Below are 13,870 nucleotides of genomic sequence, written 5' to 3' on the forward strand. Positions count from 1 at the left end.
GTAACTAATAGTATGTGGTAGATAAGATGCTGCCAGTTAGAAGTTATGAGGTGATTTTTGTAAAAGTCACCAAAATCACAAATTTACGAAATGTTTGCAGCTTGGAGTAGAAAGACAAGCATACCCAATTTGGATTCAGGGGAATGTCTACTTTCTGAAAATTATATGGTTTTCTGGGGTGAACATTATTTTTTTCTATCTTTGCCCCTCAAATGAATGCTGCAAATGTGTTGATTTTGCAGTACCTGAAATCACAGACCAAAGCTGCAAAAAGACCCAAGTCATGAAAAGACCTGAAGTTGAAGTCCTGAAGCCTCGAAATGACCCAAAGTAAGGAAAGGAGTCTAAGGTAAGTTCCACTAAACATAAATGAGTTTTGTTTTTTTAATTAATTAAACCCCTGTCCACAATGTATTATGTTAATACTATATAGGCCCCTGGCCACCAATGTTTTTTTTAAATATTCTATGGGGCCATGGCCACCAAATGATTTTTTTTAACTTGTTGGGGTTCCTGACCACTAACTTTTAAACTTTTATGGGGGGCCCTGGCACCAATGTTTTTTTTTTATTAACTTATGGGGGGGCCTGACCGCCAATGATTTTTTAAAAACTGTTATGTGGGACCGTAGCCAACAATGTTTTTGTTTTACCCACTAATGGCTTTTATAAATTTTGTGTGGGAGGGATTTCGTTTTTAGCGCTGATATCTATGTGGCCTTTTTACTGTGGTGTAGGCTTGGGTGGATCTGGGGTGGGCCTTGGGGGCTGGACTGGGGTTCTATAACCATATAAAGGCACAAGGTTGCAGGCTGAGTTATACAGGGGACTATCACTGATTGATTATAAGGGATAATGATATGGATTAAGGATGCTAGATGTCACTGACGGGCTCTGTGACCATATAAAGGCACAAGGCTGCAGACTTATATAGGGAACTCTGCTTATTACTTGTATTATAAAGGATAATGTATCCCCACTGTAGATGATAAGGATATTAGAAGTCATTGAGGAGTTTTGTTACCATAAAAAGACCAGAACGCTGCAGGTTCAGTTATACAGGGAACTCTGAGTATCACTCACGTATAATAAGGGATAATATACCCCCACTGTAGATGATAAGGATATTAGTAGTAGGGCCCCTTGCCACAATTGTTTTTAGCGCTTTATGCCCCAGGCCACCAATGTTTTTAATTTTAAGGGCCCCAGGCCACCAATATTTTTAACTCTTAGGGCCGCTTGCCAGCAATGTTTTAAACTCATTGTGCCCCTTGCCACCAATGTTTTTAACTCTTAGGGCCCCTTTACCACCAATGTTTTTATCCTTAGGGCCCCTTGCCACCAATGTTTTTAACTCTTAGGGCCACTTGCCACCAATGTTTTTTAATTCTTAGGGCCCCTTGCCACCAATGTTTTTAATTCTTAGGGCCCCCGTGCCACCAATGTTTCTAACTCTTAGGGCTTATGGTGCTTTGCCACCAATATTTTTAACTCTTAGGGCCTCTTTACCACCAATGTTTTTTATCCTTAGGGCCCCTTGCCACCAATGTTTTTTAACTCTTAGGGCCACTTGCCACCAATGTTTTTAACTCTTAGGGCCCCCTGCCACCAATGTTTTTAATTCTTAGGTCCCCTTGCCACCAATGTTTTTTAATTCTTAGGGCCCCCTTGCCACCAATGTTTTAATTCTTAGGCCCCCGTGCCACCAATGTTTCTAACTCTTAGGGCTTATGGTGCTTTGCCACCAATATTTTTACCTCTTAGGGCCCCAGGCCACCAATGTTTCAACTCTTAGGGCCCCTTGCCACCAATGTTTTTAACTCTTAGGGCCCCTTGCACCAATGTTTTTAACTCCTAGGGCCTCCTTGTCACCAATGTTTTTAACTCTTTATGGTGCCTTGCCACCAATATTTTTACCTCTTAGGGCCCCAGGCCACCAATGTTTTTAACTCTTGGGGCCCCAGGTCGACCAATGTTTTTACCTTTTAGGACCCCATGGTGACCAATGTTTTCAACTTTTACGACCCAGGCCACCAATGTTTTTAACGCTTAGGGCCCTAAGCCACCAATGTTTTTTAACATTTAAGATTTAAAGAAGGGGAAGGTCATTTCATGAGTATATTCTCTCCTGACAGTAGCACATATTTCCAGGGGGCAACACCATTTGTCATTGCCTTTATTAGGACCGGCTAGTGTTTGACCAAAGGATTTAACCTACTGCCTCATATTTACACATCAGAAATGCAGAAAAGTTCTACTAATACATTTGATTTAGGTTGAGTAGGTAAACTGCTTAAAGAGTCGACCTTGACCAAAAGTTACTGTTCCAGGTTCAATGTCCATGTGAACTTTGGTACTGAGTGGGGGGTGGTCATGGGTCCAGTGGCAGGGTTGGCCCAACTTGCACCTACCTTCCTTATTACCCCTCAAAGCTCTTGCTCGCCTAGCAAACAATGGAGTGTGTCATTGTGGGGGCAAGAAGAAATATATAATCCTCCATCGCTTTAGCAGGAATCCCCCACCCAAAAAGGATTGTCTCGTAACCTGGAGAGAGTGGTAACCAAAAAAACAAACAGTGCAAAGAATTCACGCGGAATTTCACCTGACGAACGGGGAACGCCCTCCGAAACGTTGTTTGATGCAATAAACACACCAGGGGTAGGACCCCGGTTTAAATCGCTCCGTGTGCCAGCCTCTTGCTTCTTCAAACCAAAAAAACAAATGCAGCATAGGTGTTCCCCATATCAAGCACCTTCATATACTAAATGTCTGGTATAGGATAAATAGGCTGGTGGGAAGTGGATGGAATTCCAATGTTAAGAAAGGGGCAACGGACTTGAAGGGAAATGCTTACATTGTGGCCTATGGAGTAAAGCAATTTTGTAGTTCCTTCCAATCATTGGCGATCAATGTGTGTCCTTAGTAGAACGAGGCACAGGAGCCCCTTCCCTCAATATTCACCATAGAGATTAAAGAAAAACGCTGAGACATATTTATGGGGGAAACCTGGCAGGGAGCACAGGATTTATTAAAATGAATAGCTAATTTATATTGGGCATCCCTAACGACCAATGATCCAGAGGAAGGAGAAAAACCCTAGAGTACTATGAGGACCAATCTGCCACTGAAGGTAAAAATGCCTTCCTGACTCCTAGAACGGCAGTCGGTTTTACACCCTGGATCATGCTAAGCACCCCCTCCTATACACACCCTTACCTATACACACCCCTTCAACCTCTCTCTCCTATACATAACCATCCCTACTGTAGATATCCCCCCATCATTACTCCTACCCTCCCTCCTGTACATAACTCCGACCCTTCCTCCTGTACATAACCCCTCACCCCACTCCTGTACATAATCCTCACCCCACTCCTGTACATAATCCCTCACCCCACTCCTGTACATAATCCCTCACCCCACTCCTGTACATAACTCCCACACTCCCTCCTGTATATAACTCCCACCCTTCCTCCTGTACATAATCCCTCACTCTCCCTCCTGTACATAATCCCTCACCCCACTCCTGTACATAACCCCTCACCTCCCTCCTGTACATAATCCCTCACCCCACTCCTGTACATAATGTACATAACTCCCACACTCCCTCCTGTATATAACTCCCACCCTTCCTCCTGTACATAACCCCTCACTCTCCCTCCTGTACATAATCCTCACCCCACTCCTGTACATAACCCCTCACTCTCCCTCCTGTACATAACCCCCTCACCCACTCTTGTATACAACTCCCACACTCCCTTCTGTACATAACCCCACAAACACACAGACAGACAGACACACAGACATACGCCCTTGGAGAGGTAAACCGGAAGGATTTAGGCCATGGTGTTGGGTCGGCAGCAGCAGTTGAGTCTTTGGGTGGAATGCTGAAAAGAAAAGATTTAGAAAGTGTTGACATAAGAATAAAGACAAATACTTGTTTTCATTATGATATTAAAGGCTCGGTCTTGCTTTAAGAACGCACTATTCATTGGGCCTGTGGGACTGTTTGGGTCTCTCTACACATGGAATGCCTTGGCCTATTATGAATCTCAGTCTGAGCCTGCGCCATTTATTCTTTATATGCTTTGATCACCTGGTGCCAGTCTATTACCCAGTAGCAACCCATTTCCAAAGGTGGATATCTAAGGCAGATGTCCAGCAGCCCTATAAGCATTACCTACCTCCCCTGTTATTGGCCTGCTATAGAATCAACACTTTATCTGCAGACTTCGATCTCTGTCAGCAACCTCTTACAACCTAAAGGCAGCCAAACATCGGTCTATGGGGTGCCCTCAAAGTAATCAGCCTGCGGGCTCAACAGACGGTGTATGATTTCCTTTTATTGTTCTGATTGAAAATGCTCAGAACTGCAAATTGATACATTACCCATACTCTCCGGAGCCTCTTCATGATGGCCTTCCTAAGCTGTTTTCGCAGGGTTGGCCTCTCCACCACCGGAGGATCTTTGATGATCTCTTCCACCTCAGGAGCTTCTTCTTCTCCATCCGCTCCCTCTTCTTTCTCCTCCGCTACAGGAGTTTTCTCTTGTTTTCTTCAGGAGGTCCTACCTGTTCTCTTTCCCCTGCAGGAGACTGCGCTCCGTCTTCTTCTCTCACATGCAAGGCGGTTCCGATGTTCTTCTGCAGAACCTCCCTACTTCCGCTCCGTACTTCATTCTCCTGCCTCTTCCGAAGTTGCTTAGTCTTCACGGCGAGCGCTTTTCCTCTTTTCTTCTATTGGAAGCTTCCTCTTCTCTTCTCACGGAGGCGCTTCCTCTCTGCTGCATGCTGTCCAGGAGGCTCCATCCTCATCCCTCCTCCTCATCTCTCATGCAGCTGCATGACTTTGAATTCCTTACTAGGTTTAAAGGAAGAAAATGTACCAAAGCAAAAAAAAAAAAGAGATACATAGTATTGTAATTTGTTTCAAAGTAATGTGCAACCTACAATTCTCGGACACTGCGAGGATAAAAATAGGCCACGATAGCCTCGTACCTAAGAAATACATTATCGCCTGCTACACACCCTGTCCCTACTGTACCACAAGGTTATTGATGTCCATTGGAAGGCAAGCCACTGGAGTGAGGCCAACGTTACCTTGGAAAGAATTCCCCGCTGACTTTTTGATTGTTAAAGACTTCTCCACTTTTCGCAATTAGTCTGATGCTCCAGGTCGGAGTTACGAACGCCCCTGCCAGTCTCTTGCAGCTCCGGCAGGGAACAGCCGCAGATGTCAATGGTATCTATAGACTACCGAACACTGATGGCGAGAGACTTCCTGGTGAGAGTGATGGACGCTTACGAAGCGGAATAACTACCAAGGCCTACTCCTTTCCGCATCAAAGATGATCTCGCTCCAGAAGAGACTCCTGACACCTGAAGGACCTGATCGCTCTATCCATTAGGTACACTCGGCCACGAGGAACACAGGTGGAGAGAGAGAGCGCAGCAGACGATTTTCCTCCATGTTGGCCCCTCGCTTTCAAAGCCCCTGATCTGCAAACACCGCTGGTCCGTGACTCATGTGTCGACGTACTCCCCTGGAGGAACCTATGCAAGTAGGAAAGGACTCGCCTCTCCGAGCAGGAAAGACTCCGAAGACGATGGCAGTCTCTGTTAGACTGTGGTGGGGCATTTCCCATTTGCCAACGCCTGTCCTGCCAAAGCCAAGAGTTTTGTACCCCGGGTATGTCTCAAGGTTTCTCATAGCGGCATCACTCGAGGTTCCTCAGGAGGAAGTTCACTCTGAGAATATAACCAAATCCAAGCCCGAGTCCGCAAAACATCTAAAAGCCCGACCGGTGCAACAACTACCAATCTCACACGAAGAAATTTCGAGCTGGCGAGCCATTCCCATTGTCTCGCTAAATCAATACAACCTGATTCGCTGACAGAAGTCCCGCTTGCACAGGTAAGGATCTATCTTCGAGAGACCGGCGGGCCTTCCTCCGTTCGACTCCGGGCCCAAGGACAGCGGTGAGATGACAAGTATTCAAACAACACTCTATTTTAGATGCATATCAAAAATACTAACCTGATTGCTTCGTGTTCACCTACCAGTTTTCAATGTAGGTACTTGAAAGTGAAGTATGTCCGAAGCCGTTTGTTCATGCCGAACGCCTTTCTTTTGTCCCAACGGAAAACGCTTGCCAAAATACAATATCGAGTGTGCAGTTCCTGCTGAGCCCTTCTAGCAACATCTCTATATCAACCAAGATCCACCCCATGCTACCTCGTTGTCCTGTTTTCGTACGATTCTCACTGTGTCCTCTATGCGAATATACTTTAAGCCTGGTCTTGCTTGGTTTCGACTAGAAGTAGTCCGATAGGACTGAGAGACCCACCCAGTTGAGGGGGCTAACAAGGTAGTGTAGTAGAGAGGCAACTTAACAGGGTCACAAATAGGATTACAGAAAAGCATGGCGAGGGCGAATAAGAACAGACATTAGTATCTGTAGGACAATTATAGCCTGTAGTAGATGTGCGCTTGGATAGGTACCTCTGAATTTGGCCAAGATTGGGCGTGGCGCGATGGCTAGAAGAGAATGCATCGAAGGCTCGAAAAGACATTTCTCCCTTTCTTCATACATACCTCCAAACTGCCTCTAACCTCTACTTAACACATATGTATATTTTGAGAGTTCCGTAAAAAAGTCCAAAGGATAAGGTGGGTATACGTAATCGCAATTAAGTCGCCTCCTAGGCGACGAAGTATCATACTTATCGCACTCCTCATTGACCTCAAGGGCATTTTACAAAGCGGTAGAGCTGTGGTGGACCCTGTTCGAATACTTTGGTGCTGATTATGTCTCTATCTTGTCCGCTGTAGTCTTTTCTCCTAAGCATCTGGAATCCAAATAGGTGAGGACAAGAATCCATCTCTGTGACTGGTATGCCTCAAGTGTAAAAACCAATCCTCTACCCTATCTGAAAACGCCTGGACCTCGCAAATTTCCCCACTTTCCCCTCTTCGTCAATGACTTTATCTTGTGTCCTGATTGCACTGCATATCCTTTTATATATTGTATAGATCCATATATAATAATCTAAATAAGTAATCATTATTGAGTAAATAATTATATTACTATTAAGGATTATTAGGTTATAGTAAATTAAGATCAACACGATAATATAGAAATAAGAATATAAGTCAAGTTCATAAGGAGACAGTTGATCCCAGGTAAAGAATAAAATAGTATGAACTTTACATTCTCAAAACCAAGAGCCGCACCTGGTACAAAAACCACACACTCACAAGATTGCGCATCCTAGTTTTGTGGAGCTCGAAGTGGCAAATTACATATAAGTGCAGTGATAGTTCCGCTGCTAGGGCGGCACAATGTATAGGCGCGACAAACGTCGCCAGAGGCAAAAATACAGTAGTTGCCCGAACAGGTATGTGCTTGCCTAGCGTTAGTTGAATGGTTTACGGCGCTTCCTCTATGTTACCATATATTTATAATAGAAAACACAGCGATCGTAGAGTATAACTAATGACAACCTTTACCAAGCGAAGGACTAATTCATTACCGGCGCGTAAATATCTTAATTACCTAAGTGTGAGCACGAATTACTAGCAGAAAGAGTGCCGGCAGCTTGGCAGACTCCTAGGGCACCAGGCAACTTATTCCCCTCTTGTAATCACTTAACTGAACACATCATAGAAACGAAGCCAGTCTCATTCTAATCGCAAAGTGTAGAAGAGAAGAGCTGGCAATCTAAATAATTATTTTGTTATTCTCCACACCTATATTTACTCTAGACCCAAGAAGATGTACACCATACTCGACTGAATTAGTACCAGCCAGGTAACACATGAGAAGCTGTTGGAGCGGAATTTCCAGGGTAGCAGGACGAATAAGGGGTTCGCCTGAAGGCGCGCTGCATAGTCCTGGTCCATCTTTCGGCCAACGTAAGAAGGAAGTGGGCTCCTTTTACAGAAACACCAAGAAACAAGGATATACTAGAAAATGTATAATTAAACAATTCAGTCCAGCCTCTATATCGCCCTTGCAGTTACCCTGGAGGGCAATAGCAAGCTGATTCCAGATCGAATAGTAAACAACAAGTAGCCCTGATCAACCACATTGATGCTGCTCATCACGGTACAGCGAATTTCACAGTCGCCGTAGGTACTGAAATCGAACCGTAGCGGTAGTATGTTCTGCTCCCAAGGAAAAATCATTTCTGATTAAATACTGATGCGGAGCCCTATGGGGAAAGGGACAAATTCACAGTATGTAAGTAAGAACAAATGGTCAAACCGTAGGTGAACTTGATAAATTATATAGGACCTGTACTCCGTATCAACTAATAAGACGGCGAATGGGACCTCAAGCAGAATTTATGTGTCCCCTCCTAAAAGAAGTCCGTTCGAGGACGGCCAGGATACAGCGTCATGTAAGTGGAAAAAAAGAAGCAATTAAGGACTAGAATACTAAATGGCTCTAAATGCTGCCTCCAGTCACAAAAGCCTGCTCTGCAGAGAACCGAAGAAGACAGAAAAAAGGGTTTTGCGGTTTTTATAGGGGCACCAAGCATGCCAGTGATCTAAAGCGCGAATTTATTCTGAAACCTTAAATAAACGTAAGTGATTTGGATATTCCCCCGATGTCAGTTCTCCACATGCCACAGAGGCAAAAGGTTGGCAGGCTCCCGCACATATATATAATATATCCTTTTTTTTACCTTTATTTTTTTATCCATACAGCTGGAAGAGCACTCTTAGTAAATAGGCAATTGCCCAGGTAGCAGGTACTTAGTAAATTATACACATAGAACAACGAACCATCGCACACACAGGACCATTATAAGTGGTGCAAAAAAATAAAAAAGATTATCATTGCAACGCTTCGGCTCCTGTACTCGAGCCTTCATTCAGGTGCCTGAAGAAGGCTCGAGCACAGCGAGCCGAAACGTTGCAATCAACCTTATAATATTTTTTGCAGCCTTATGGGGCAAATTGCACTTAAGGGCGCCATGAAGCGTCGACGCCCCTTTTTAGTGAATTTTGCCCCTCACGACCACGCATCAGCCCCATCCCATATAAGTGCCAAAAATAAAAAAAGTCCGATTATCACTGGCCACTTAGCCGTTAATTCACACACGACAACACAACATCTCGCTAGCGTTGCATTTCGCTACTGCGCCAAATTCACTAACGAACGCTCCGTTTAGTTCGCCTAAGTGTTACTTCGCAACCTTGCCAGTAGCGAATTTTCGCTAGCGACCGAACTACGCAATCATTCAAACTTGACGCAGTTGTACACTGAACGCTTACCTTTACGGCTAACTTCTTCGCCACCTCAGACCTGGCGATATGCCGCAATAAGTGATTAGGGTTGTTTAAAAAAAAAAAATTTTCTAAGTCCCAAAAACGCTAGGCATGTTTTCTACATGATGGGGATAGGCTTGAAAAGAAAAGGCTCCCTTTCCTCCCCCCCTACATTCTGACTCATTGGCAACTTACCTAGAACAGTGGGCACATGGTGTAGGCAAAATCTAACAATTTTCTTATTTGCTGAATTTGAGGTTTTCTAGCATTTGTAGTGCAGATACGTATTCCTCCATTGAAAATTTGAATTTCGCGCCGTATGCAAATTAGCCTATCGCTAAGCGTAACTCGCCTTTAGTATAGCGACATCAACGCCCTAGCGCAACTTCGCAAACCCTTACTTTTGCCTGGCGAAGTGCGGCAAAGTTGCGCCTGGCGCAACTTCGCATCTTAATGAATTTGCCCCTATAAGTCCTGTGTGTGCGGTTTTTCGTTGTTATATCTATATATCTATCTATATAGATATATATATCTATATATCTATCTATATCTATATCTATATCTATATCTATATCTATATCTATATCATATATATATATATTATATATATAATATATATATATATATATATATATATATATATAAAAGAAGCAGTGCAGACAGACAGTTTAAGTAGAACTTATATAGAAGAGAGAAGGGAAACACCAGTTCAGATGAGAGAGGATTGTTTTACACTGAGGCATTACCAGAAGAGATGGATTTCTCTGCACCTTGTCCATCGTTGAAACCTACAGGGACAAATAGACATAATCAGCCAAAGTGAAGGCAAGAGTTGTTTCCCCTTTAAATGAAACTTTTAGTATGATGCAGATAGTGATATTCTAAGACAATTTTCACTTGGTTTTTCTTTTTTATTATTTGTGGGTTTTGAGTTATTGAGCTTTTTCTTCAGCAGCTCTCCAGTTTGCAATTTCAGCCATGTGGTTGCTATGGTCCAAATGACTCTAGCAACCATGTTCTTTGAAGAAAAGTAGCAATAACAATAAATGTGTAGCATTACAGACCATTTGTTTTTTGATGGGGTCAGTGACCCATTGAAAGCGGGAAAGAGTCAGAAAAATATCGAAAACATTTAATGAAGACAAGTGAAAAATTTGCTTAGAAGTAGCCATCCTGTAACATACTAAAATATACATTAAAGGTGAACCACCCATTTATGTATTTCCTTATCTATATTCTCCCATTTGTATGAAACAGTGTTCCAGTAAATGATTAAAGCCCATTATTAATGCTGCTGATGAATTGGCTTCTTATAAATACCATATACAGTAGCCGTATGGGCTCATATGCACAAAGCCGACCCCCCGAGTGAATTTACGACAGACTCTCTGAAGAAGAAATCATGTGCTGAATCAGTTGAATTTGCAAGATTACCTCTTAAAGAAGATTCTCCGATGGGGGGAAAAAAATAGGGGGCGGCACAAGGCCGGGGCACCCCAAGGGGGGTCTCCCTAAGGAACCCCTGGCTCTCTCTTACACTGTTCAGATAAAGATGTAATTATATGAACAATGGAGAAGCCAAAAAAAAACTCCCAGGTGTTAATGGGCAGGTGTGAATCACCGAAGTCGCGGTCCAAAAATGCAGGAAAGGCACTGTAGCAATCTGTATAGAAAAGAGAATATAAAGGCAAGTTAAGGAATTTAGCGCTTAATATTTCCTATTTAATACAGAGGAAAGCAGAAATGTATTTTCCCCTAAACTTTGAGCTTTGTATCAGTTCCAGCAGGTACTGAGCCTCGGTCTCTAGAATGCTGGAAGTTTCCTCACACAGTCAATTAGCAGAGAGCCCTAAATAACTGCCAAAGTCTGTGTCTCCCAACCAGCACTAACATTAAAGGCTTCTCCCAAGCACATTTTAGGGGAAAAATCTCCAAATTCACTAAAATCAGGGAGAGGAGCAACATCTGCTAGTCTGAGGGGCGTCACCCAACCTTTTCCCCTCTTGTTTTTACTATAGTATAGTTATTTGGCAAAATATCTCTCAGAGGGAATATACACTTAACCAACGGACTAAACCAACTGTCAAACCCTAGGTGTAAAGTCTCCTCTCTTCTATGGGACCTGCTGTATGTCCCCACTCATCACCCCCAACTGTCCCCATGGCACGTGCCTCTGCTTCCCACCCCTAGTTCCTTATGGTGTGCTACAGGGTCCCCAAAAGTTTCCTTCTGAAGATAATGTGAATATTTGCTGGCAGCCCTGCATAATGCCAAATGCACAAAAAGTCTGTGTCTCCCAACCAGCACTAAGATTAAAGGCATCTCCCAAGCACATTTTAGGGGAAAAATATCCAAATTCACTAAAATCAGGGAGAGGCACACCACCTGCTAGTCTGTGGGGGACATTGCCCAAATTCCCTCATCTTTTTCCACTAAAATAAAGGTTTTCTGGCAAAAAATCTCCCAGCGGGAAAGTACTCTTACCTCTCACCACAGGGCCAACCAACGGACTGAACCAACTGTCACACTTCCAGGGGGAAGTCACCTCTGTCCCCTGCTCTTAAAGGGGAAGTGTCCCCTGTTGATGAGTGAGGTTTATATGGCATTTATTTCTAATTAGATGTGCAGCACATACACAGACTATTAAGTACACAGAGCATTGCTTTGTATGTGTGGCCTATTGAGTCAGTGCAATTACTGCGCTGCCATATCTGTTGGGTCCATTCATTCATCAGCCATGGTTTTGGGGGGTCCTTTGCTTATAGGGGGCACCTTAGCCTAAATAGTGGGTAGAGATGGTGGATCTCATTGTTCTTGGTATTTATTGCTTATTGAGCATTTTGTGATTATTTGGAATAGTCCGGTAAGTTGGGGTGTTTGTGCTCCAACAAGACCTTGTACGTTAGAGAGTTTGTGTCGGTGTATTTATAGAGCTATATGTTTCAAAGCTGTTTAGTGGTCTTCACACAGTATTTCCTATTGATATAGACGTCATGTAATGTTTCAACTGTCGGTACCTCCACTTGTCCCCAACTCACCGCTTTTCTTTGTTTTTTAGGAACATGGGGATCTGGTCTTTTTTCCATGCCTAGCAGTTGCCTCGATTGAAGATTCTGGAGCCCAAAAGCAGTTTCGTATCCCTTATGTTCAATCCCAGGTAAGTAGTCAGTGTTGTTTCTTATTGGGGTCAGTGGTGATGGATATGGAGCCAGTGAACAGTTTTTGTTTAGCTGGTGCCATATACTTAAAGGGGTTGTTTACCTTCCAAATTTTCAGTTCAATTGTTTTCAGATTGTGCCCCAGAAATAAAGACTTTTTTCAATTACTTTCCACATTATATGAAGAGCATATGTCAGATTAAAAGCCATCTACATGTTCTTCTCTAAAGCTACCACCTAGCATCTGCAGTGGTCTCTGCAAATATTGGGGTCCTTGCAACACATTTGGGAAGGGAGTGTGGCTTTGGGATAGCAGCTATAGTAGGTAGAGATGGTACCGTAGTTTTATGGGATCCCTCTGTACAGGCTATGAGCAAACATAGGGGCTGTTCCTGCTGAATTTTGCCAAGTACACTGGAATACCTTTAATAATTGAATAATCAGCCAGTTGATTGGGTCAGTTTCTTAGGTGGCTATCAGTCTGTCTCCGTTTCATTAGGATGAGGGCCTTTGCAGTATCAACTGGAAGGAACCATTTTCTGTACAGGCTAGCAGACAGGGAGGAATCATTGTGACTGTGATTGAAGTGTCCGGGATATCTGTATCAGTAATTCCCTTGTAGTTGTCTAAGTCTAGGTGAGGAGAGAAAGTAGGATTGCCAAATCTGGGATATGGAGAGCGGGGGCGTTAATCCACTTCCCAGTTTTAGAAAGTGTCCAGTAACGTCCCTGAACTAGTTGGCTTGTTACATTGTAGGTAAGGTGGTGACCTCATCACCTCACTTTACTTTGTATCACAGTGTTGGTTTCTAATTAGTTTCTATTTTGTCCCAACTTGCGGGGAAGTTGTAGAGTACACTGTCTAGTTCCATGTATCAATATATGTTTTATCTTGTTACCTAATAGTATGTAGCAGGTAAGATGCCGCAAGGTAGAAGTTATCTCCAAAATCGCCAAATTTATTAAAGGCTCGCAGCTTGGTGCTTCAGAGTAGAAAGACATGCACACCCAATTTGGATTCAGGGGAATGTCTACTTTCTGAAAATATATTTTTTTGGGTGAATGTACATTTTTCTATCTTTGCCCCACAAATTAATGCTGTAAATGTGTTGAATTTGCAGTACCTGAAATGACAGACCATGTGGGGGGTCTTCAAAGCTGCGAAAAGACCCGACGTCACGAAAAGACCCGAAGTTGAAGTCCTGAAGCCTCGAAAGGACCCAAAGCCAGGTAAGGAGTAAGGTCCACTGAACAGTGTGTTTTTATTTTATTAAACCCCTGTATTATGTTAATACTATATAGGCCCCTGGTCACCAATGTTTTTTTAAAAATATTCTATGGGGGCCGCTGACCACCAATGTTTCTTTTAAACTTTTAAGAGGGGGCCATGGCCACCAATGTTTTTAGAAACGTTTTTGGGGAACCAGGTGCAAAGGTT

General features: G+C 43.3%; 1 long non-coding RNA gene across 1 annotated transcript in view; it reads left to right on the forward strand.

Moving 5' to 3' along the window:
* The window catches only part of LOC121396258, a 58,172-nt gene extending 44,559 nt beyond the window's left edge, over positions 1–13,613 (forward strand). The window contains exons 3-5 of the long non-coding RNA XR_005962918.1: positions 243–349; positions 12,334–12,432; positions 13,554–13,613. This is a non-coding gene — a long non-coding RNA (uncharacterized LOC121396258). The remainder of the gene's footprint in view (positions 1–242; positions 350–12,333; positions 12,433–13,553) is intronic.
* The last annotated feature ends 257 nt before the right edge of the window (positions 13,614–13,870 follow it).

Source organism: Xenopus laevis, chromosome 7S (genome assembly GCF_017654675.1).
Source record: "Xenopus laevis strain J_2021 chromosome 7S, Xenopus_laevis_v10.1, whole genome shotgun sequence".
NCBI classification, from domain to species: domain Eukaryota; kingdom Metazoa; phylum Chordata; class Amphibia; order Anura; family Pipidae; genus Xenopus; species Xenopus laevis.